Source organism: Ranitomeya imitator, chromosome 3 (assembly GCF_032444005.1).
Source record: "Ranitomeya imitator isolate aRanImi1 chromosome 3, aRanImi1.pri, whole genome shotgun sequence".
Taxonomy (NCBI): Eukaryota; Metazoa; Chordata; class Amphibia; order Anura; family Dendrobatidae; genus Ranitomeya; species Ranitomeya imitator.
In genome coordinates this window covers 220,522,732-220,544,540 of record NC_091284.1, presented here as the reverse complement: position 1 = coordinate 220,544,540, position 21,809 = coordinate 220,522,732, and the positions used below count along the sequence as shown (strand labels likewise).

The 21,809-nt window shown below is 42.8% G+C and overlaps 1 protein-coding gene across 8 annotated transcripts in view; it reads right to left on the bottom strand.

Annotated features, from left to right (window-relative positions):
• Positions 1-21,809, bottom strand: part of NGF (nerve growth factor) — a 180,064-nt gene that overhangs the window by 28,944 nt on the left and 129,311 nt on the right. The window contains exon 1 of one of the 8 annotated variants that reach the window (XM_069756152.1): positions 3,688-4,179. The exons of the other annotated variants lie outside the window; for them this stretch is intronic. The gene's annotated coding sequence lies outside the window, so the exon portion shown is untranslated. Of the gene's footprint in view, positions 1-3,687; positions 4,180-21,809 lie in introns of those variants that run through there. 8 annotated transcript variants of the gene reach the window in all.

The following is a 21,809-nucleotide window of genomic DNA, read 5'->3' as shown; positions in this document are numbered from 1 at the left end:
ATTGAGTAACGAATGATCAATAACCTCATGTTCTACAAATACAATTTCCAAGAATGCTTTCCTTACAGATGGAGATTTACATTTGTGCTCCAAATAATTTTGCTTTAGAGCCAGAGGAAATGATCTGATATCGCGCTCCTGTTTTTATTGGAGGTGTAAACTGCCAGCGTGCTCCAATGTCTCGTTCTAATGCCAGATCTCAGTGTTTGAAACCATACTGAATCTTGAAGTGGTTTGTTTTTGGAGCATCATATTGAGTAACCATTTTTAGTGGTCATTCTTTTCAATGAGCATGGACATATTCAACTAGTAAACTATACATCAGTGTTCCCCAAGTCCGGTCCTCAAGAGCCACCAACAGGTCATGTTTTCAGGATTTCCTTAGTATTGCACAGGTGAAAATTGCATCACCTAGACAGGCAAGCATTCAATCACCTGTGCAATACTAAGGAAATCTTGAAAGCATGACCTGTTAGTGGCTCTTGAGAACTGGAGTTGGGGAACACTGCTATACATTAATTTTAGCAACAGCATTTTCTGAACATTTGCTCATAACTCCAAAACGCTAAATTCTTAATAGAAAAAAAACAACAAAAACAAACAAGAAATAAAAACAGGAGAAAAAGAATCACTACCATTTTAGGTTTATAGTTCCATACCAAGCCTGTGTGTCAATCAAACCCTATTTCCCAGGATGCTGCATGAAAGTTACCTCTTCAGAAGAAAAAAGAATTTATCTAGTGCCACAAATTAGCAGTAGTTTCTCTAAACCTGCATTTACACTTATACTGATCCAACAGACTCCAACAGTAACAACCCTTCTTTGATGATAACAGTTTAATGTGAATGGGTTGAACGACTGAACGATGTGTCCAAAATTGCTCCTTCATCAAATTATGAAATGTAAATGGAGATTATTTGCCCGTTCAACGATTAAACCGACAAAAAGCAGGAGTGAAAATTCAAGTCCTAAATAAGGCTGACCATGACCCAGGGCAATAGTTCAGTAGAAAAATGTTTGCTTTGCTAATTTGATAAAAGTTTATCTGTACAGTATCAACAGAAATGTTCGTATAACACATTATGAACTCATATATTCAGAATAAACAGTATCCCTTATGATTTGAACATTAAACACACCAACGCTGCAGATTAAGTCTGTGTGAAGACACTGCACAATGTTCGATGTACCAATCACTATTCAACCATTTTATTTGTGATTCTTGTTTTGTATAAACACTTTCTGACATCATTTGTTAATCATGAGTTACGATCACATGATGATTCATCAATGAAAGGATTATCTGCTTGCGTGAATGAATCGTTAGTCAATGCCAGACCCATAAATGAGCCTTGCAACCTAAGATCATTAGCCAAATCATAGTCTCATTCCAAAGGAAAAAACACTCATCTGAAGACAACTGCTTCAGGGTTCTTGACTCCTCTCAGTACAAAGCAGGGAACTGGTGGGTCAAGTAGGTGACAAGTCTTTGATGATGTTTTAAAGAGAGTTTTGTTTAGTCTTACATAGACCATCAGCTGGCATAGGAAGACTAGAACCCTCTCACACACATAAGATGGCTGTCAGACAAACAATGGTTCGGTCAGCAGCTTTCTTAATTGTCTCTCAATTGCATAGGAGCACTTCCTTGACTGAGCAGTCTTCTGCTCTGTACCAGACAGCGACTGCCAGACATGTCTGAAGGAAGTTTATCTCAGGGAAAAAACAAGGATCAGAAGTCTGAAATTTAGGTACCAAGTATAAAATGAACAGCGCTCCATCCAGGTGTAGAAATCTTGAAAAAATAAGCTTTATTCAGCCATGTCATAGCAACGTTTCGACCAGCACCTGGTCTTTATCAAGCATGCTTTTTGTGACGTAGCAACAATATCGTTAACGAAATCATTATGCGTGACAGTGACCAACGATCAGGCCCCTGCTGGGAGATCATTGGTCGCTGAGAATGATCATGACCTTTTTATTGGTCGCTATTCACCCGCTGTCATCGCTGGATTGTGACGCCGATCCAGCCATGTGTTCACTGGTAACCAGGGTAAATATCGGGTTACTAAGCGCAGGGCCGCGCTTAGTAACCCGATGTTTACCCTGGTTACCATTGTATAAGTTAAAAAAACAAACAGTACATACTAACATTTGGATGTCTGTTATGTCCCCCGGCATCAGCTTCCCACACTGACTGTGTCAGCGCTGGCTGGCCGTAAAGCGGGCCGTAAAGCATGCCGTAAAGCATGCTTGATAAAGACCAGGTGCTGGTCGAAACGTTGCTATGACATGGCTGAATAAAGCTTATTTTTTCAAGATTTCTACACCTGGATGGAGCGCTGTTCATTTTATACTTGTTGATTTGGCTATATCTGGGACGGTTCCCTGGATGTCGAACGGGCGCCCCAATGCTGTGAGTGCTGTCAGTTTTTGCTTTTTCTATTTGAAATTTAGGTACCGTCACATTTCGCGATGCTGCAGAGATATAGACAACGATGCAGATCACTGCAGCATCGCTGTTTAGGTCGTTGTGTGGTCGCTGGAGAGCTGTCACACAGACAGCTTTCCAGTGACCAACGATGCCGAAGTCCCCGGGTAACCAGGGTAAACATCGGGTTACTAAGCGCAGGGCCGCGCTTATTAACCCGATGTTTACCCTGGTTACCATTGTAAAAGTTAAAAAAACAAACAGTACATACTTACATTCCGGTGTCTGTCACGTCCCCCGGCGTCAGCTTCCCTGCACTGTGTCAGCGTCGGCCGGCCGTAAAGCAGAGCACAGCGGTGACGTCACCGCTGTGCTCTGCTTTACGGCCAGCCAGCGCTGACACAGTCAGTGTGGGAAGCTGATGCCGGGGGACATAACAGACATCCGAATGTTAGTATGTACTGTTTGTTTTTTTAACTTATACAATGGTAACCAGGGTAAACATCGGGTTACTAAGCGCGGCCCTGCGCTTAGTAACCCGATATTTACCCTGGTTACCAGTGAACACATGGCTGGATCGGCGTCACACACGCCAATCCAGCGATGACAGCGGGTGAATAGCGACCAATAAAAAGGTCATGATCATTCTCAGCGACCAATGATCTCCCAGCAGGGGCCTGATCGTTGGTCACTGTCACGCATAATGATTTCGTTAACGATATTGTTGCTACGTCACAAAAAGCAACGATATAGTTAACGAAATCGTTATGTGTGAAGGTACCTTTAGACATGCCTTTGCTCACACGACAATCAATTGTACAAGACTGTCAGCTGAACCCAATGTTATTGTTATCTTCTGCTGAGTTTAGACTAATGTATATTTAGTCTAATGTGGGGGCTTAATAGGACAGGCAGTGCGCCGTGAGAAAAAATTAGCAAATTAGTAATCCTAAAGAAGAAAGGGAAAACTGTATTATCCAGTGCTACCTGTTGGAGCCAACTGTTGAAGAAGTCAATGTACAAAACTTTAACAAACCTTTCAAGGAGTCATATAGGTATATATAGGAGCTGTGTAAAAATATATATTTGCTTTTATCAAATATACTTGCAAAATTGCTTCCTGTGAAATTTAAGATGCATTACATTTGAGCAGAAATGGTTTCGAATGTGAACACACCCTGATTTGTTTCTATCAAAAAAATTCTAAAAATGACATTAAAGAATTATCCATCACTCAGACAATTTCTTCTCATACCTCTCGCTTCGCCCCAGTAAAATAATAATGCTTATAGTCTCCTGCCAAACTGGAGCCATTCCTGTTATGTCGGCAGCCACTCTCCCTGGGGTCATCGTGCGGTGTTGCCACATGTGATCCCGGCACCCAATCAACCCCAGCATCACTGTCCCCATATCCTGTTGAATTGAGCATGAAGAGAAAGTCAGAGATTAGCTGAAGCCTTGACTTTCTCTACATTTTCGATTTGTCTAAGGTGGGCACAGTGATATCAGCGCTGATTGGTCAAGAAGGGATTGTTCTAGTAGTTAACAACCCCTTTAAGTATTATTTGTAATCATAAAATGCCATAATTATGCATTCATCAATTCTTAGGTAGAGCAGACAAATCCATGTAAACTGTATATGTCTTGAATAATTATACATAATTCTCAGTTAATTTAATTTGAATGCATTTAGCACTGTTGCTTTGTAGCACTTGGATTCTGGGTTCAAATACCACAAAGGACAATATCTGCAGGAATTTATATGTTCTCCCCATGTTTGCATGGGTTTCCTTTGATTATTCTGGTGGTCCCCACCCTCCAAAGACATACTGATAGGGAATTTAAGCCCCGAAGAAAGAGTAGATGATCTGTACAGAATTGCGGAATATGTTGATGCTACTAACGTAAGCATAATAAGTAAAATTAAAATTGAAAGTTAGGCTACAAAATGTCTACAATGATTGTTAATACATAGAATAAATTTTTTTTTAGGAATTTATTTTATTTAATTCTAACTATATGTAACTAATTTAATTTTATGACCCAATAAAAATTAGCATTTTTCAATTGCATTAATGTTTTATTTAAAAAATAAAAAAAAATTAAGGAATAATATTAAAAACCTGACTATAGCTAGCAACTCTACTTATTGTAAGACATTTCATTCCTGCAAGAGAAAATTTATTTCCGGACCCCCTGAAAATTGGATTTCATATAAACCATTGTATAATTTACATATAGGCTATTGTACTCTCTGAGCCAACATAAGAAGCTATTTCACCAACTGTAATTGAAACCATGTCCATGTTCTTTACATGTACTCATTGAGACAGTCTGGTTTACAATGGTAATTGCTTTTAAAAGTGTCTGTTGGCACAGAATCAAACAGGTGGAGAAAACTCATCGGGATAACCACTTATCATTGTCTAAGGGAACATTCACACCTCGTATGGCAAATTTTTTAAGTTTCTTTGTTTTCTTTTTTTTTACTTTGTTTTAACATTTTTATAATTGGACGCAAATCACTGATAAATGCTGATAATCATAATTATAAATGCCGCACTAATAACCTGCTTTAATAACAGACATTAATCGCAGTTGGCTGTGTTTATAAACCGTTAATAGGAAGTCTGAAAAGGTTTCCTTTATTTAATTTAGCATAAACATAAGAATGGGTAATTAAGTATTGCTGAGGTATTGCAAACATTGACAGATGTCAAGGATCTAAGGAAGGAAAATTGAGTGAAGAATGGCAAGTAAGTCGCATTTAACATTATTGGGGTTTCTGATGATTTAACTGTAACTTACAGGCAACTAATTGAATCACATTCCATTAAGATCTATTTTTATGGGTTGATTACAATTACAAACAATCTATTAGACTTTGGGTCCTTAGGATAAATTAGAGTCCGTAATTTACTGAAGATACAATTTTTTCACACTTAAGAAAATAGATTTTTAAAGCAGCTAATCTTACCAAATAACCCATCTCAGCTCTCAGTATTTTGTGTAGAGTGTGATATAAATGCCCCACGTTTGCTTTACACAAGTGCAAGACATATGACATGTACTGTTACATGTCCTTGCCTTTATGCTGCATGCTGTAGATATTTTTAGGAGGTGATCCAGCCATTTTGCAAAGCATGGTAAACTCTGCACAATTGCAAAAAAAATAAAAAAGTAGTTCACCAATTCACCACTAGAAGCTGGATAAAAGGATGGATGCCTGCATGTCATTGGTGTGGCATGTCGTGATGTGACTCCTGGAGAATCTGGGATCAGAAAGTCACAATGTTTGTTAGATAGCAGGTCCTCTTAAGGATCCGTTGGTCATTTGCCTTGAATTGGAGTGGATTTACTTTCATTGAGTGCTGAAAGGGTTAATGACCCTTTTTCCTTCTGGCTGTGAAATTGGAGCTTGAGTACTCAGCTGCAGCACCTTGTGACCACTCCCAATCATTATATAAACCCACTGCTAGCATCATTTATTGCAAATTATAGTTGATCTATACTGACCTCTTTGAAAGAGCCTGTCTCTGGATAAGCTGAGCTGTTCTTTACATTTGCAGTAATGAACTTTCCTGTTGGAGAAGCTAAATAGTATTATCTGTTGTGTGTTTTCCCACTGTTTGTTGCACCTTCCTCGTGTTGTCTTATTGTAGTAGTGGACAAGTGTTGTGCTGGCCTGTGCACTAGACAGGGTAAGCTCAGGGATTGCGAGGGCTTAGGCACGTGATCATGCATGGGGGGGAAGGACCCATCTAGGGACAATAGGGAGAGCAGGGATCAAACTCAGGTTTATGTTAGGAGGTGACCCCCTCTCCCTTCTTACTCTTGCCAGGATCTCCTTATACATCTTACCTGGTGCTGCGCTGCACACTGGGCATCCTCTCTCACCCCAGCGTGACACTGCAGCAGTGGAACATGTCAAAGGATGTAGAATTCTGTTTAAAGTCTAAAAATATTCTGCATGTGTAAATCTCTGATGAAGCCACAAAAGAGATGTGAACAAAAAAATTAGATTACTCAGTATACAGTCAAGCTGAATATGCAACACGTTATCATTTTTTGTAGTCTTTCTCATTGAAATCATATTCTGGCCACATTCACACGTTTATCATTTCTTAAGTATTTTACATCAGTATGTGTCAGCCAAAACAAGGTGTGGGTGATAAATGCAGAAGTGGTGACGTGTTTCTATTATGCTTTTCCTATGATTGTTCCACTCTTGGTTTTGGCTTACAAATACTGATGTCAAATGCTGACAGTGTGAAAGTGGATTTAGATTTATTATCTTTGAGATGGAATTTTTACATTGAATCAGAAATAAATTGCTGCAGACAAATTGTATGAGATGTGTATATAAAACTCTATGAAAATTTAATGTAAAATTGAAACACTGATGGGTGTGGACCCACTGTGCCACGGGCCAGGCTTACCCTGGAGGGATGTGACTAAGTGTCTACCATGTGTTCAATAGAGCCTCTGATGGGGGCGATACGCTGGGCCACCGGTAGAAACCAGGTACCACTCCAGGGCAGTTTCCCGAACTGCAGTTGCTGACTCGAGGGTCAGACACTCTGGTACAAGGTACACGTGTGCAGGAAAAAAGCGTTGTCAGACAGTCTGAGGGCAGGCAGCACAGGTTCAGAATTCGTAGCCAAGGACAGGAGAAGAGAGATCAGGTTAAACGAGAAGGCCAGCAGAGTCGATAACAGGTGAGACCAAATAAGAAACTAGAACCTACTGGCAGGTGATAGGCCTGGGAAGCAGATCTCTGCATTTTAAAGAGTTTCCCATTTGAGCAAGAGAAAAGCTATCCAGTCCTCATTTTCCTCTGCTGGGAGGCATGACTGCCCTTCACATTAGTTTTCTTGAAGAACTATTGAAATAAAAAGGAAGCACTTAGTATAAGTTGGAGGAAGCACATATACAGCATGTCTATCAAAGTCCAAAACACATAGAATAAGTATGGGTTAGTGTATATCTGTGTTGATGCAGATAGTCAGCAGTATTTGCTCAAGGTCAAACGTATTTAAAAATAGCTTTTAGAAACAGAAAAGACTTCTGTTTAAAAGGAAGCTTTTGGCCATTTAAAAAAAAAAAAATCTTACCCTGTCAGATGTTTTGCATATTTGACAGACACTTGTCCCCCAGAAGCCATGGTAACGTAATGATTTTACTTGTATTGCTACTGGCTCTATATTGTTGTGATGTTCTATCCTTAGTGTTCTTTTACAATGCTGATTGTGTTGTGTTAATTGTTGTACCAGAACAGGACTGTATGGCAGAACCTTAGTTCAGAAATAAATTATCCTGCAACAGTCTCACATATAAGCAAATGTTCAAGTCAGTTTATTGTAGACCCTAATAAAAATGTAGTACTGGTTAGTAAGTAATGAGTAATTTATAAGTTTAAAGGGACTGTCAGTGCAAAATAACTGTTCAAACCAAGTACAGGTGCTCGGTGCTTCATGGTGTGGCCAAACATATTAACCCTGCTGTTCTGTTCGGTCTGGGGAGACCTATTTTGAACTTTGGTATTTTTTGGGGTGTTCAAGATGCGGTTCTGAAACTTGTGGTTGATTGACTTAAATGAGGATGGGTCGGTCGGCCACGGGTTTCAGAGCCGCATCTTGAATATTTTAAAGAATATTGAAGTTCAAAGTCGGTCATTTTTGACCAACAGAACAGCAGGGTTTTAAGGGAACCTGTCTTCAGGATTGTGATCAGTAACCTACATACAGGGTCAGGTTGCTGCTGTTATACTGCCCCCTATTTTACATATGGCATACAATTAAAGTTTGAAAAAAGAAAAAAATTCACATTCATTTATTAACTAATTGTGACTATAGTAGTGGTTGTAACTAGTGATGGGCATAAGAGTACCTGAGTAGGGTGCTCAGGTATGCACAGAGTATCGTGGGTGCTTGAGTGAGTGACATGTTCGAGTCTCTGCAGCCGCATGTTTCGTGGCTATTACTGTGTTTGTCAGGCAATCCTTGCATGTTTTGTGGCTTTCTAACAGCTGTAAAACATGCGGCTGCAGAGACTCAAACATGTCACTCAAGCATCCATGATACTCAGTGCATACTCGAGCACCCTAGATATACTCGAGTAACGAGCATTTGAACTCATCACTAGTCATAATAACCATTGACACCTAAGCTATTGCAATGCCCTGTACATGAGCAATATAGTGAATCATAAGAAATATATTAGATTTCTAATAGGATCTTGGAGATGGGAATATCCCTTTGCGTTTCCAGTTTGGGACTGACAACAGTAGCCAAGAGCAGTGCAAGCATCTAAGCACTTAAATACTTGGACAAATAATTTTAATTTGTATACTGCAGAAGTAAAACAAAAAAATATGACAACACCTAAATGAATACTAGATTTTTTTTTCCAAATCTATTCTAAGCCTAAGCCTCCTCCTGCTTGCTGCCGATGCAGATTTTGAATTTACAGCATTACAAATGAATTTGCACAGTACAGCCACTTTTCGATCGCAGTTATGTTTGTAGAATTCTAGAGAGCTTGTGAATATTTGTGGTTTTGTCTTACAATGAAGAGCCAGCTTAACAGCTTTTACCGAAGGCTGGCTGCAAGCAATGGGTCATGATTAAAGCAAAAAAAGGGGGGGGGGGCAGGAATAAGCACAGCTAAATGTAGGCCCCTCATGACTGTGCTTCGACATAGGCATTATTTAAAATGGTGCCGGGGTAAGATGATTGGGTAGAAGGGTAGCTTAGGGAGGGGTTTTTAGTGGGGGGCGTGGGTTATATAGGGGAAAAAGTGCGGGAAAAGTGGCACTTTTACGCCGGAAAAGCTAGTGAGAAGAGATGAGCAACCCCCCCCCCCTTTGCTGCCTGCTTACCAGGTATCGGATGGAGTCGGTGGATTCATTGGTGGGGCACCTGAGGGATGTGGCCAGGTCCAGACGGAGAGGATGGCTGGAGAAGCAGCTTGCTTCTCTGCTCGGGAGCGCAGGAGCACAGGATTCCAGCAGCAGGCACGGCAGGCGGACGAGGCCCCGGCAGAGACTCTCACCTGAGGTGAGCACGCGCGGCAGGCGCAGGCCTAGGAGCCCCTCCAGGGACCCTGTGGAGGCTGGGTGCAGCAGTGCAGCGGGCCCCCCGCTGTGCCCCCTCTGGCAGGAATCCTCCTCGCCGGCTGGCTGGCGCTGGTCCCAGGAGCGCAGCGGTGGAGAGGGCTGCATCGGTGGAGAGGGCCGCAGCAGAAGTGAGGCCTGCAGCGCCTCAGCGGGCCTCACCTAGGACACAGGGTGCTGCTGGAAGGAGACCGGACCCCAGGAGCGGCACCGCTGCAGCGCGACCAGGCAGGCGCACGGCTGGAGCGGCAGACATCGGGAACGGAGGCAGCAGAGGGGCGGACAGCAGCAGCGTGGACGCTGCATCGGGGCCTGTTAGCAGGAGCGCGGGCAGAAGGATTCCGACAGGCACAGCGTTACAGGAGTCATCCAGGCAGCGAGGCTCAGAAGAGGTGCAGCGGACGGGAGGTGCAGCGGGCAGTGGGGCCCCACTGCCTGGCAGACGTAGTGGACGAGAGCCAGACAGGGATCCACGGCCTGCAGAGCAAGCGCGGTCCAGATCCAGGATGAGGTTGGTCGGACGAAGCACGGCAGACGCTCTGGTCCCCCTGGTGACGTGGAGGCCAGGGGCGCAGGCCAGGAGCAGCGCAGTGGCGCTGAAGACTCTTTTTCTGACAATGATCCAGAGGTCGATGGGGGATGTCGGGATTTGGGATGTTCGGCTGGCAGGAACACAGCACCTGCGCAGCTCGGTGAGTATCAATCCATGTCTACTTTGTTGCCCATGGGGGTTTTAGCAGCTGAGGTTAGGAGTAATCGCGCGTCGGGTGGGAGTGTGATGGATTTAGGTGGTATCGGGGGTCGGCTGAGCCCGGGCTGCAAGACGTCTTGGTTAACGTGTCACAACTTTTGAGCAGATTGCAGAGCAAGGCAGTGAGAGAGGTGGTGGCATCGCCAGTCGGGGCATGGCTCCCGGGGCGGGGGTTGCGGCGCAGCTGATATCTGAACAAGGTAGACCGGTAGTGATTGATCAGTCGCCGTCTGTGTCAGGTGTGTCCATATCCGTGAAAACAGAAAAAGATAAAGGGGACACAGTAAAATTGGATAATAGGGCTAAAGGTGAGGTGTACTTCTGTTTTGAAGGGCCGTTGGGGGCTCATTTGAAGGAGGTTAAAGAAAAATTTGGCACGACGATTATGTGGAGATTTTTTCCCTACTCCCATTGGAGAAGTTTAATCTGGGTAAGGGAAAAAAAGGATGACAGCAAGAAGGAGGAGGAGGAAAAGAAGAGGTGGCAGCTTATCCCGCAGATGTTTGCTAATTGGTTGCAAGCGTTCGCAATCTTAGCGAGTGTAATAGGTGAGAAGTCTCCGGAAAATTGGGGAAGCTCAGCGTACTTATGGAGGGCAGGCCTGGTTGCGTTATGATGAACAGTTTAGGCAGAGAAAGGCGGTCAGGCCTGAGATACGTTGGGACCAGAAGGACATAGGACTTTGGTTGAAAGTGATGGCGCCAGTCAGGTACGGGCAGTCCTTTCACGGGAGCGAAGGCAGTGGCACTCAGCAGGCGGGCCACGGCAGTAGTGGTCAGGGGTCACAGGGAGGAAAGGAAAAATCAGGAACGTGCTGGCAATTTAATGAGGGCCAGTGCAAATTCGGGAATACCTGCAAGTTCAAACATGTGTGCTCCCACTGTAATGGAAGTAACCATGGGGCTTCTAAATGCTTTAGAGAAGCAAGAGGTAAGCCGGCAGTGGGTGCCGGTCAAGGGGGAGACACCGGTGAGGCTTCAAAAGATGGCCCCCTTTCTAAGTAGGTACCCTGATCGGGAGTTGGCGGGAGTTCTTAGTAAGGGTTTTGCGGAAGATTTTCACATTCCCCCCCTGACCACGTGGTTCCGTTTTCAGTTAAGAATTTGAGGTCGGCTGCGTTACATGCAGAGGTGGTCAGTGAGAAGTTAAAAAAGGAGGTGGAGTTAGGGAGAATGGTTGGTCCGTTTCCATGTTTACCTGTTGAAGGTATGGTTGTTTCCCTGTTGGGGGTGGTCCCGAAAAAGGAACCGAATAAATTTCGTTTAATTCAACATTTGTCGTACCAGAAGGGGTTGTCTATTAACGATGGCATTTTGCTGGAGTTATGTTCCGTGGTTTACACGTCATTCGACACGGCGGTGCACTGGGTGCGCAGTTATGGCACGGGAGCTTTGTTGGCAAAGACAGATGTGGAGTCAGCCTTTAGGTTACTTCCGATTCATCCGGACAGTATTCTGTTGTTGGGATATTTTTGGAATGGCGGTTTTTATCTGGACAGATGTCTGCCGATGGGTTGTGCCATTTCATGTTCATTGTTCGAGACGTTTAGTACCTTTCTAGAATGGGTGGTCAGAGAGGTGGCTGGTGTTCCATCCGTCATTCATTACTTAGACGATTTTTTGTTTATAGGTCCCCTTGACTCTAATATGTGCAGAAATACGCTGGCTGCCATGGAATGGGTGGCTGAGCTTTTTGGCGTTCCCTTGGCCAAGGAAAAAACCGAGGGCCCTTGTATGTTTTTAAGTTTTCTGAGTATTCTGATAGACTCGGAAAAAATGGAATGTCGGTTGCCACAGGAAAAACTGTTGTCCTTGAGGCAGGAGGTCGGTCACGTTGTCAGGCTCAAAAAGGTGACTTTGAAAGAGTTGCAGTCTTTGCTTGGTCGCTTGAATTTTGCGTGTAGGATTATGAACATGGGACGAATTTTTTGCCGTAGGTTGTCCAGGGAGACAGCGGGGGTGCGGGCCCCGCATCATTTCATTCGACTGCGTCAAGAGCATAGGGATGATTTGCTGGTATGGCAGAGTTTTTTGGTGCACTATAATGGTCGCTCTCTGATACAGCAGCAGTGGGTGGATAATTTTGATTGTGAGATTTACACAGACGCAGCGTTGGTTACGGAGCCTATTGCGCAGGCCGGCGGAGCGTTGGATCGTGGCCGGACGGTTGGCATAAGTGCAGTTTCACAAAAAACCTCTCTTTGTTGGAGTTTTTTCCCATTGTGGTGGCAGTTTTAATTTGGGGCAACGCGTTTGTGAACCGCACAATTAGATTCCACTGCGACATCATGAGCGTGGTGTCGGTGATCAACACGCTTTTGGCGTCATCGCCTCCTGTGATAAAGTTGGTGAGGGAACTTGTCTTAAGATGTCTGGAGATCAACGCATGGATTTCAGCGGTGCATGTACCTGGCGTGCAAAATTCGTTAGCAGATGCCTTATCTCGATTACAGTGGGAACGTTTCCGGGAGCTGGCACCAGAAGCAGACGCACCAGGAGCGGTATGCCCTTCGCACTTGTGGCTGATTCCTACGGAGGAGCGGGACGGTTGATTCGGGCCTCAGTTATGAGTCAGACTTGGGCGGCATATGAAGCATCATGGAATAATTGGCAGAGTTCGGTGCTACACTGGGGTGCGTTAGGGTCTGAGGACGACAAGATGTTAGCCGTTTTGTGTTTGGTTGGTAGGGTGGCAAATTCAGGCTGGTCTATCACTGAATAGATTTGTGGCCGGCTTAGCTTTTGGTTTCAAGCTAAATGGCTCGGTTGATGTGACAAAAAAAATTTTGGTGCGGCAAGCTTTCAAAGGTTTTCGGAGAGGTATTAGAAGTGTTGACGGTCGACGGCCTATATCGTTTAATGTCCTTGAACGTTTAGGTGGCATATTGGAGGGTATTTGTTGCTCTCATTTTGAAATGGTATTGTTTCGTTTGGCTTTTTCTTTGGCCTTTTTTGGGGCTTTACGAATAGGGGAGTTGGTGTCCCGTAGCAGAGTTAGTGCGGGTGGTTTATTGGCTCAAGACGTGGATTTTTGGACTGGTGGTATCGTGTTTTGGATCCAGTGCTCCAAGACGGATCAAGCCGGGGCAGGAAAAAGGGTAGTGTTGGGCACAGTTGCTGGGTCATTGATGTGCCCGGAACAGTGTTTAAAGGCTTATTGGAGTTCGTGGGACGGTCGGGCGGGCCCATTGTTGTGCCATCAAGACGGGGTTTTCCTGTCCCATTTTCAGTTTATTGCAATTCTTCACAAAAGTTTAAGGGCCTTGGGTTTCTCATGGGATGAGTTCAGATCGCATTTGCTCAGGATCGAGGCAGCATCGGAGGCTGATAGCCTTGGCCTGGGGTCGGAGGTGATCAAGCGGATCAGACGCTGGAGCTCAGGCCGTTATTTATCCTATGTTCGGCACTAATTGCGGTAGCTGTGTAGTGTAATGGGCCTTATTTAATGGTTAATATTGTTGTTATATTTCAGGTCGGGACCCATACCTTATCTGGATTTTTGGACTTTCGTTTATCTATTGGGGGACGCTTTGGGCGGATGCCAGGCCGGACGGTAGGCAGTTGGGTTTCAGTAGTGAGCAAGTTGTTGTTCGGTGGCTCGGTTTTCGAGGGATGGTTTGGAGCAGGGTGATTTCTTATTTTTCACGAGCTGCCCATTTGGATAGAGCACCCGACATCGTGATGGTTCTTTTGGGTGGGAATGACTTAGGCTCCAAACAGGTCGGAGACTTGATAAGGGACATTCGATTTGATTTTCTTCGGTTGTGGACGGCATTCCCGGGGGTGCTTACGGTCTGGTCAGACATTATTCCTCGTAAGAAGTGGAGGTTGGTGCGATCCTTTAAGGGGATCAATAGGGCTCGAGTGAAGTTGAACAGGGCAGTAGCAAAGTTTGTATCCAGGAATGGGGGTGTTCGGCATTTTGATTTGGAAGCGGGTGTTGGTAATTATTGGAGGGAAGACGGAGTTCACCTGAATGAGATTGGCATTGACTTGTGGGCCCTGGCGATACAGGAGGGAATTGAGAGAGCTGTGGTGGCGTTGGGGCACTCACATGCCTGAGGTGTTCAGGGCAGTGAGTTTGTGGCGGTGGGTGGGGTTCTTGGAGTTGATGTGGATTCAGCGGGGATGGAATTTGAAGGAAATTCCGGACAGTTAAACGGGTTTGTTGTTCTGGCATTTTGGTTACAGGCTCTGGACGGGGTTTTTACCCTGGGAACAGGTGGTGGTTATTTTCCCGAAATGGGAATTATGGTGCCCTCGTGCTGGTAGTAAGGCTAAGGGTAATTTGAGGTGTTCAAGTTCTGTTTTTTGGTTTTGCCAAAATATTTTAAGCCAGAATTTTTTCCCAGTTGGCTCCAAGAACCCTCCCCTCAAATTTTTGCATAAATTATGTTAATGCTTAAAGAAAATGTTTGTTATTGTTTGTTATTAAACTGGCTGCTGTGGCCAAAATTATCCAAAGAAATTATTGTGTTTCGTTTTCATTTAAAGTGTAGTGTCTTGTGTACGCGGGGTTTTGGGAGATGTTTTGTGGCTAAGAAGGAGCCATATTGGCCATACACGGTCAGTATTAATGGGAAATTGAGAAAAAAAAACACCAGTTTGTGAATTACTGGCTCATAGAATGGTTATTAAATACTCATATCTCCAATGTGAAAAAATAAGTTCCGTTAGCATATCTAACCAATCATAATTTATAACATTTTTTTTTAAATAAAGGTTGCCCTATAAACAATAAACTAGTAAGAAAACTTTATTTTCCATGTCTTATTATTTTTTATTCTGTTTTAACCAGATTTTATAACCTGTTATGATAGCCCTGTTCGTGGAAGCCAGGCAGGGCAGTGGGTAATAGAGATTCCATGGACAGGCTTAGCGCAAGCCACTCCACTTACGAGATCTTAGGGGTTGATCTGGCCTTCACCCTTTAAGCCCTGCACAGGGATTTAGACTTACACAGGGACCCTTCAGCTGTGGCAACATAGTCAGCTGCCACCCAGCTGGTAGAAAGTAGGGTAGTCAGTGTTACATACCACGAGGTTACATCAGAGACAAAAATCACAAAGCAAGGACAGAGAATAGAATAAATCAGGATAACGCAACAGACACAAATGGATCTATAGACCGGGAAAGCAGAACTATTGACAGATAGTGGAAGTCAAAACTTCAAAAGTTTAAATAATGGACAGCCCCGCCCAGGACTCACAGAAAGGAGTGATTAACTAAACAATAATTAACTCCATGGCTTCCAAATTGAGCAGCACCAAAAGTCCCAGGAAATAAACAAGACTATCACGGTCACATGCAACCAGCAACAAAGGTGTTCCACTGCCAAGCAGCCAAAGCGGAAACAGAGGAGACACAAAACGGTATAGATCTGTGATAAAACAGAAATACGTACATATAATTGGTATTGCCGCATCTGGAATGACACGCTTTATAAAACTGAAGAAAGCTAGGATCCAGCGAGAGACTGTGACCTTGTAGTAAAATATAGCTTATAATGGGCCATTTAAAATTCAGACATCACTGAATAGTGATCCACCAAATGCAACACTAGCACATAGCAGCACAGTGCACACAAAGCAGCTTTTCGACTTGCGTCTTAATCATGGTACCACAATTAAGACGCAAGTTGAAACCCGCTGAACCGAGCACTGCTTTGTGTGCACTGTGCTGCTATGTGCTAGTGTTGCATTTAGTGGATCACTGTACTGTGATATCTGCATTTTAAATGGCCCATTAAAAGTTATATTTTAGTACAAGGTCGCAGTCTCTCGCTGGGTTCTACCTTTCTTCTGTTCCTGCAACGGCTGCTCAGCCTATATCCGTGCAAGCCCTGGACCTTAACAATCCATGCATTAGCCAGGTTAGCTGACTTATTTAACTTTTTCTGCTCTATAAAACTGGCACAATATTTATTCCATTTGGCGAACACCATAACAAAAAAAAATGCCCCCAAATGTCCCTTTTTCATCATACTGACTCACAAAAAAGTGAATTAAAAGCGACCAAAAAGTCACATGTTAAACAAATGGGGTAAATTAAAATACCAAACCATCCTGCAAAAAAAAAGCCCCAATATGGATTTCAGCCAAAAAATAAAAAGTTATAGCTCTCAGAATATGACTATGCAAAAACAAATTCACTTTTGTAAGATATTGTTTTTACTCTGTAAAATGAGCAAACCCAGTGTGATGAACCATTTTTGAATTTGTGGCAGCTCTGGTTCAACACTGATTTAAATGTTGCTTTTTCCTTTCAGGACAATCCGGGTTAATGTCAGTTTTTTTCCCCCGCTGGCAATCTGGTGTAACTGAAGTGCTGTTGGGTCAGCTGATGTAGTGGTGACCACTCCCACCATCCTTTTAACGGTCACCTGATGCATCAGCTGACTGATGGTGATAGAATTTCTCTATGGAGACCAGCCTTGCAGTAGCAGCTCTCTGGTGTCTGCTGTTTCTGGACTTTGGAGTTCGGCTTCTGTGTCATTTGCAGTGGGGTGCTTGGCAGTGGAGTTTGGAAGCTAAATGTGATGTTTTCTCTTCGTCTCTTTTGTTTTTGTCACTGTCCCCTGTATGATACTATCTGCAGTGGTGAGACTAGCACTCCTTGCCAGCCAGTGTACTAGCCAGGGTGGTGTGAGGTGACAGCAAGGGACAAGGTTCCTGATGGCGATGGGGGGAAGGACCCACTTAGTGCATTAGGGAGTGCAGGGACAGGCTCAGGTTTGAGCAGATGATCATTCCTTTCACTTCATTCTTTGATGAAAGCAAAGTTTGAAGGAGAAAATTATTACCTCAAATAAAAATCTTTTTTTCGAACCTTGTCAATGTATGGACTAGATTTTCAATGCATTTGCCAACTCATTTGATTAATAAAAGTATGAGTTTTCATGGAAAACACAAATTTGTCTAGGTGACCCTAAACTTTTGAATGGTAGTGTGTGTGTGTATATATATATATATATATATATATATATATATATATATATACTAGATGGTGGCCCGATTCAAACGAATCGGGTATTCTAGAATATGTAGTTTATTTATGAAGATTTAAGAATAATGCAATGAATACACAGGATTTAACGGGTAAAATATATACATTATCATTAAATTTTATTGCTTATAGAACTTAATACAACTGAACAAAATTATTAAACAGATCATCAACATATATAAACCATTACATGAATATCTAACTGTATTTAAATAAATCATTGTACGAACGAAGTACATCGACACTATAATATATTTGTGAGTGGCACTGTGACTGACAGAACTTGTTCAGTAAACGTGACTGAACTACGTGGCACTGTGACTGCCAGAATTTATTCAGAAAACATGACTGAACTACGTGGTACTGTGACTGACAGAACTTATTCCTATGCAGCATCAATAGTAAAAAGATATAATATTAAAAATAATAAAAAAATAAAAAATTGTGCTATTCTCACCAGCAGGCGGCAGCATCGCGTGTATCGGGACAGCTTCGGTGGACGCCAAATGGTGAGTATATAACTATTTTTAATTTAATTTTATTTTTTAAAGGGATATGGTGTACACTTTGCTATATACTACATGGGTTGTGTTATATACTGCGTGGGCTGTGTTATATACTGCATGGGCTGTGTTATATACTGCGTGGGCTGTGTTATATACTGCTTGAGCTGTGTTATATACTACATGGGCTGTGCTATATATTACATAGGCTGTGTTACATACTGCCTGGCTGCTATATACTATATGGGCAGTGTTATATACTGCATGGGCTGTGTTACATACTACGTGACCTGTGTTATATACTGCGTGGGCTGTGCTATATATTACGTGGGCTGTGCTATATATTACGTGGGCTGTGTTATATATTACATGGGCTGTGTTATAAACTACGTGGCTGCTATATACTACGTGGCTGCTATATACTACGTGGCTGTCTGTGTTACGTGGGCTATGCTATATACTATGTGGCTGCTATATACTATGTGGCTGCTATATACTACGTGGCTGTGCTATATACTACATGGCTGTGCTATGTACTATGTGGCTGTGCTATATACTACGTGGCTGGCTGTGCTATATACTATGTGGCTGTGTTATGTACTATGTGGTTGTGCTACATATTACATGGCTGTGCTAAGCGCGATGAACATACATACATACATATTCTAGAATACCCGATGCGTTAGAATCGGGCCACCATCTAGTATATATATATATATATATTTATACACATATATCTCATTCACACGCACACATATATGTATATATATATATATATATATATATACATGCACATATTTCATAGAGCGCTGGTAGCAGACAAGCCAGTAATACAGTAAACCATTGCATATCCGTCATATTGTTATATGTCCCTCACTAATAATAGTAGTATGTGTGTAAAATTTGGGAGCTGTAGGGGTTAAATTAAAGGATTATTTCATGGAAAAAACTGGCAATAGGCTCCCGCGCAATTTTCTCCACCTGAGAGGGAAAGCCAGTGACTAAGGGCGGATATTAATAACCTAGAGAGGGACCATGGTTAATGCCCCCCTGGCTAAAAAAAATCTGCCCCAGCCACCGCAGAAAATGCGCATCTGTAAGATGTGCCTATTCCGGCACTTAGCCTCTCTCTTCCCACTGCTCTGTAGCATTGACATATTGGGTGATAAGGGGTTAATTTTTAATCCAATAGTCTGAAAAGGTTAAAAATACATATGAACTCTGTAGTGTGGGAAAATATTCAGAAACTTTCTCACGCTACAGTTCATAGGAGTTCATGCCGCCAGCGGTGGAGATTCCCTCTCTGGCAGAGAAAATTGCGCGGGAGCCCAAGCCAGTTTTTTCCGTGAATTAATCCTTTAATTTAACCCCTACAGCTCACAAATTTCACACACACACACACATACACACACACACACACACACACACACACAGACACCCTAACATTATTAGTGAGGAACATATAAAAATATATAATGGATATGCAATGGTTCACTATATGTAAACCATGTCTCATATCCTGTCGTGTTCTGCAATGATTATGCAGAAGCCAACAATTGAATTGAACCGGCTTTTCTGCTACCTAATGCTCTATGAAATACAGTGGGGCAAAAAAGTATTTAGTCAGTCAGCAATAGTGCAAGTTCCACCACTTAAAAAGATGAGAGGCGTCTGTAATTTACATCATAGGTAGACCTCAACTATGGGAGACAAACTGAGAAAAAAAAATCCAGAAAATCACATTGTCTGTTTTTTTAACATTTTATTTGCATATTATGGTGGAAAATAAGTATTTGGTCAGAAACAAAATTTCATCTCAATACTTTGTAATATATCCTTTGTTGGCAATGACAGAGGTCAAACGTTTTCTGTAAGTCTTCACAAGGTTGCCACACACTGTTGTTGGTATGTTGGCCCATTCCTCCATGCAGATCTCCTCTAGAGCAGTGATGTTTTTGGCTTTTCGCTTGGCAACACGGACTTTCAACTCCCTCTAAAGGTTTTCTATAGGGTTGAGATCTGGAGACTGGCTAGGCCACTCCAGGACCTTGAAATGCTTCTTACGAAGCCACTCCTTCGTTGCCCTTGGCGGTGTGCTTTGGATCATTGTCATGTTGAAAGACCCAGCCACGTTTAATCTTCAATGCCCTTGCTGATGGAAGGAGGTTTGCACTCAAAATCTCACGATACATGGCCCCATTCATTCTTTCATGTACCCGGATCAGTCATCCTGGCCCCTTTGCAGAGAAACAGCCCCAAAGCATGATGTTTCCACCACCATGCTTTACAGTAGGTATGGTGTTTGATGGATGCAACTCAGTATTCTTTTTCCTCCAAACACGACAAGTTGTGTTTCTACCAAACAGTTCCAGTTTGGTTTCATCAGACCATAGGACATTCTCCTAAAACTCCTCTGGATCATCCAAATGCTCTCTAGCAAACTTCAGACGGGCCCGGACATGTACTGGCTTAAGCAGTGGGACACGTCTGGCACTGCAGGATCTGAGTCCATGGTGGCGTAGTGTGTTACTTATGGTAGGCCTTGTTACATTGGTCCCAGCTCTCTGCAGTTCATTCACTAGGTCCCCCCGCGTGGTTCTGGGATTTTTGCTCACCGTTCTTGTGATCATTCTGACCCCACGGGGTGGGATTTTGCGTGGAGCCCCAGATCGAGGGAGATTATCAGTGGTCTTGTATGTCTTCCATTTTCTAATTCTTGCTCCCACTGTTGATTTCTTCATTCCAAGCTGGTTGGCTATTGCAGTTTCAGTCTTCCCAGCCTGGTGCAGGGCTACAATTTTGTTTCTGGTGTCCTTTGACAGCTCTTTGGTCTTCACCATAGTGGAGTTTGGAGTCAGACTGTTTGAGGGTGTGCACATGTGTCTTTTTATACTGATAACAAGTTAAAACAGGTGCCATTACTACAGGTAATGAGTGGAGGAAAGAGGAGACACTTAAAGAAGAAGTTACAGGTCTGTGAGAGCCAGAAATCTTGATTGTTTGTTTCTGACCAAATACTTATTTTCCACCATAATATGCAAATAAAATGTTAAAAAAACAGACAATGTGATTTTCTGGATTTTTTTTTCTCAGTTTGTCTCCTATAGTTGAGGTCTACCTATGATGTAAATTACAGACGCCTCTCATCTTTTTAAGTGGTGGAACTTGCACTATTGCTGACTGACTAAATACTTTTTTGCCCCACTGTATATATATGTATATATATATATATATATATATATATATATATATATATATATATGTGTGTGTGTGTGTGTGTGTGTGTTTCAATGAGGGTCCAGTAGACAATTACTCGCATTTTACATTAACATTGGACTCGCTACTCGCACCGAAAACCCGAGTATTACGATATACTCGGTACGAGTATAGAGAATAGTATATTGTCAATACACAATGATTTGTAGCAAGTTCCAACATTAAGATTTCTAAAGAGATGCAGAGAGTCCATGTGCATGACAAATTAACATGTGAAAGGTTATTTCCACTTAGGGACAGTTTGGTAATTGCAACAGCATGCCCGGTGGTTTATAGAAGAGAGCTTTAGTGGCTGTAATTAGAGCAGAAAGCCCTTGGATCTGAGCCTTGAGCTTCCAATTAAACAAAGGGAATCAATTACCCAATTAGAGTCTATAGAGATCAAAATCTAAAACGAAAATTTAAACCAAACTTTTGTAAGCTTGGAGGCAAGAATGTTGACCATATTATTAAAGTGAAATAGCATCTGAAACGCAAATGTCAAGCTCCAGTTGAAGAGGTTTTCTGAGCTGAGAAGAAAAACTTCCAGTCATTCTATGTGACTGGAGACTGCTGAATCACACTGCCACGATTCTTCTGTATTCCACGTGCAAACAGGAGGTCACTTCACTGCATTTTTGCAATTTGCATACTTATAGAAACACGCCAACTAGAGTATCCCTCACTTTTCAATTTTAGTATCAGAGGTCTAGTTGGCCCACAACCGAAAGCATGTAAACCACATACAAG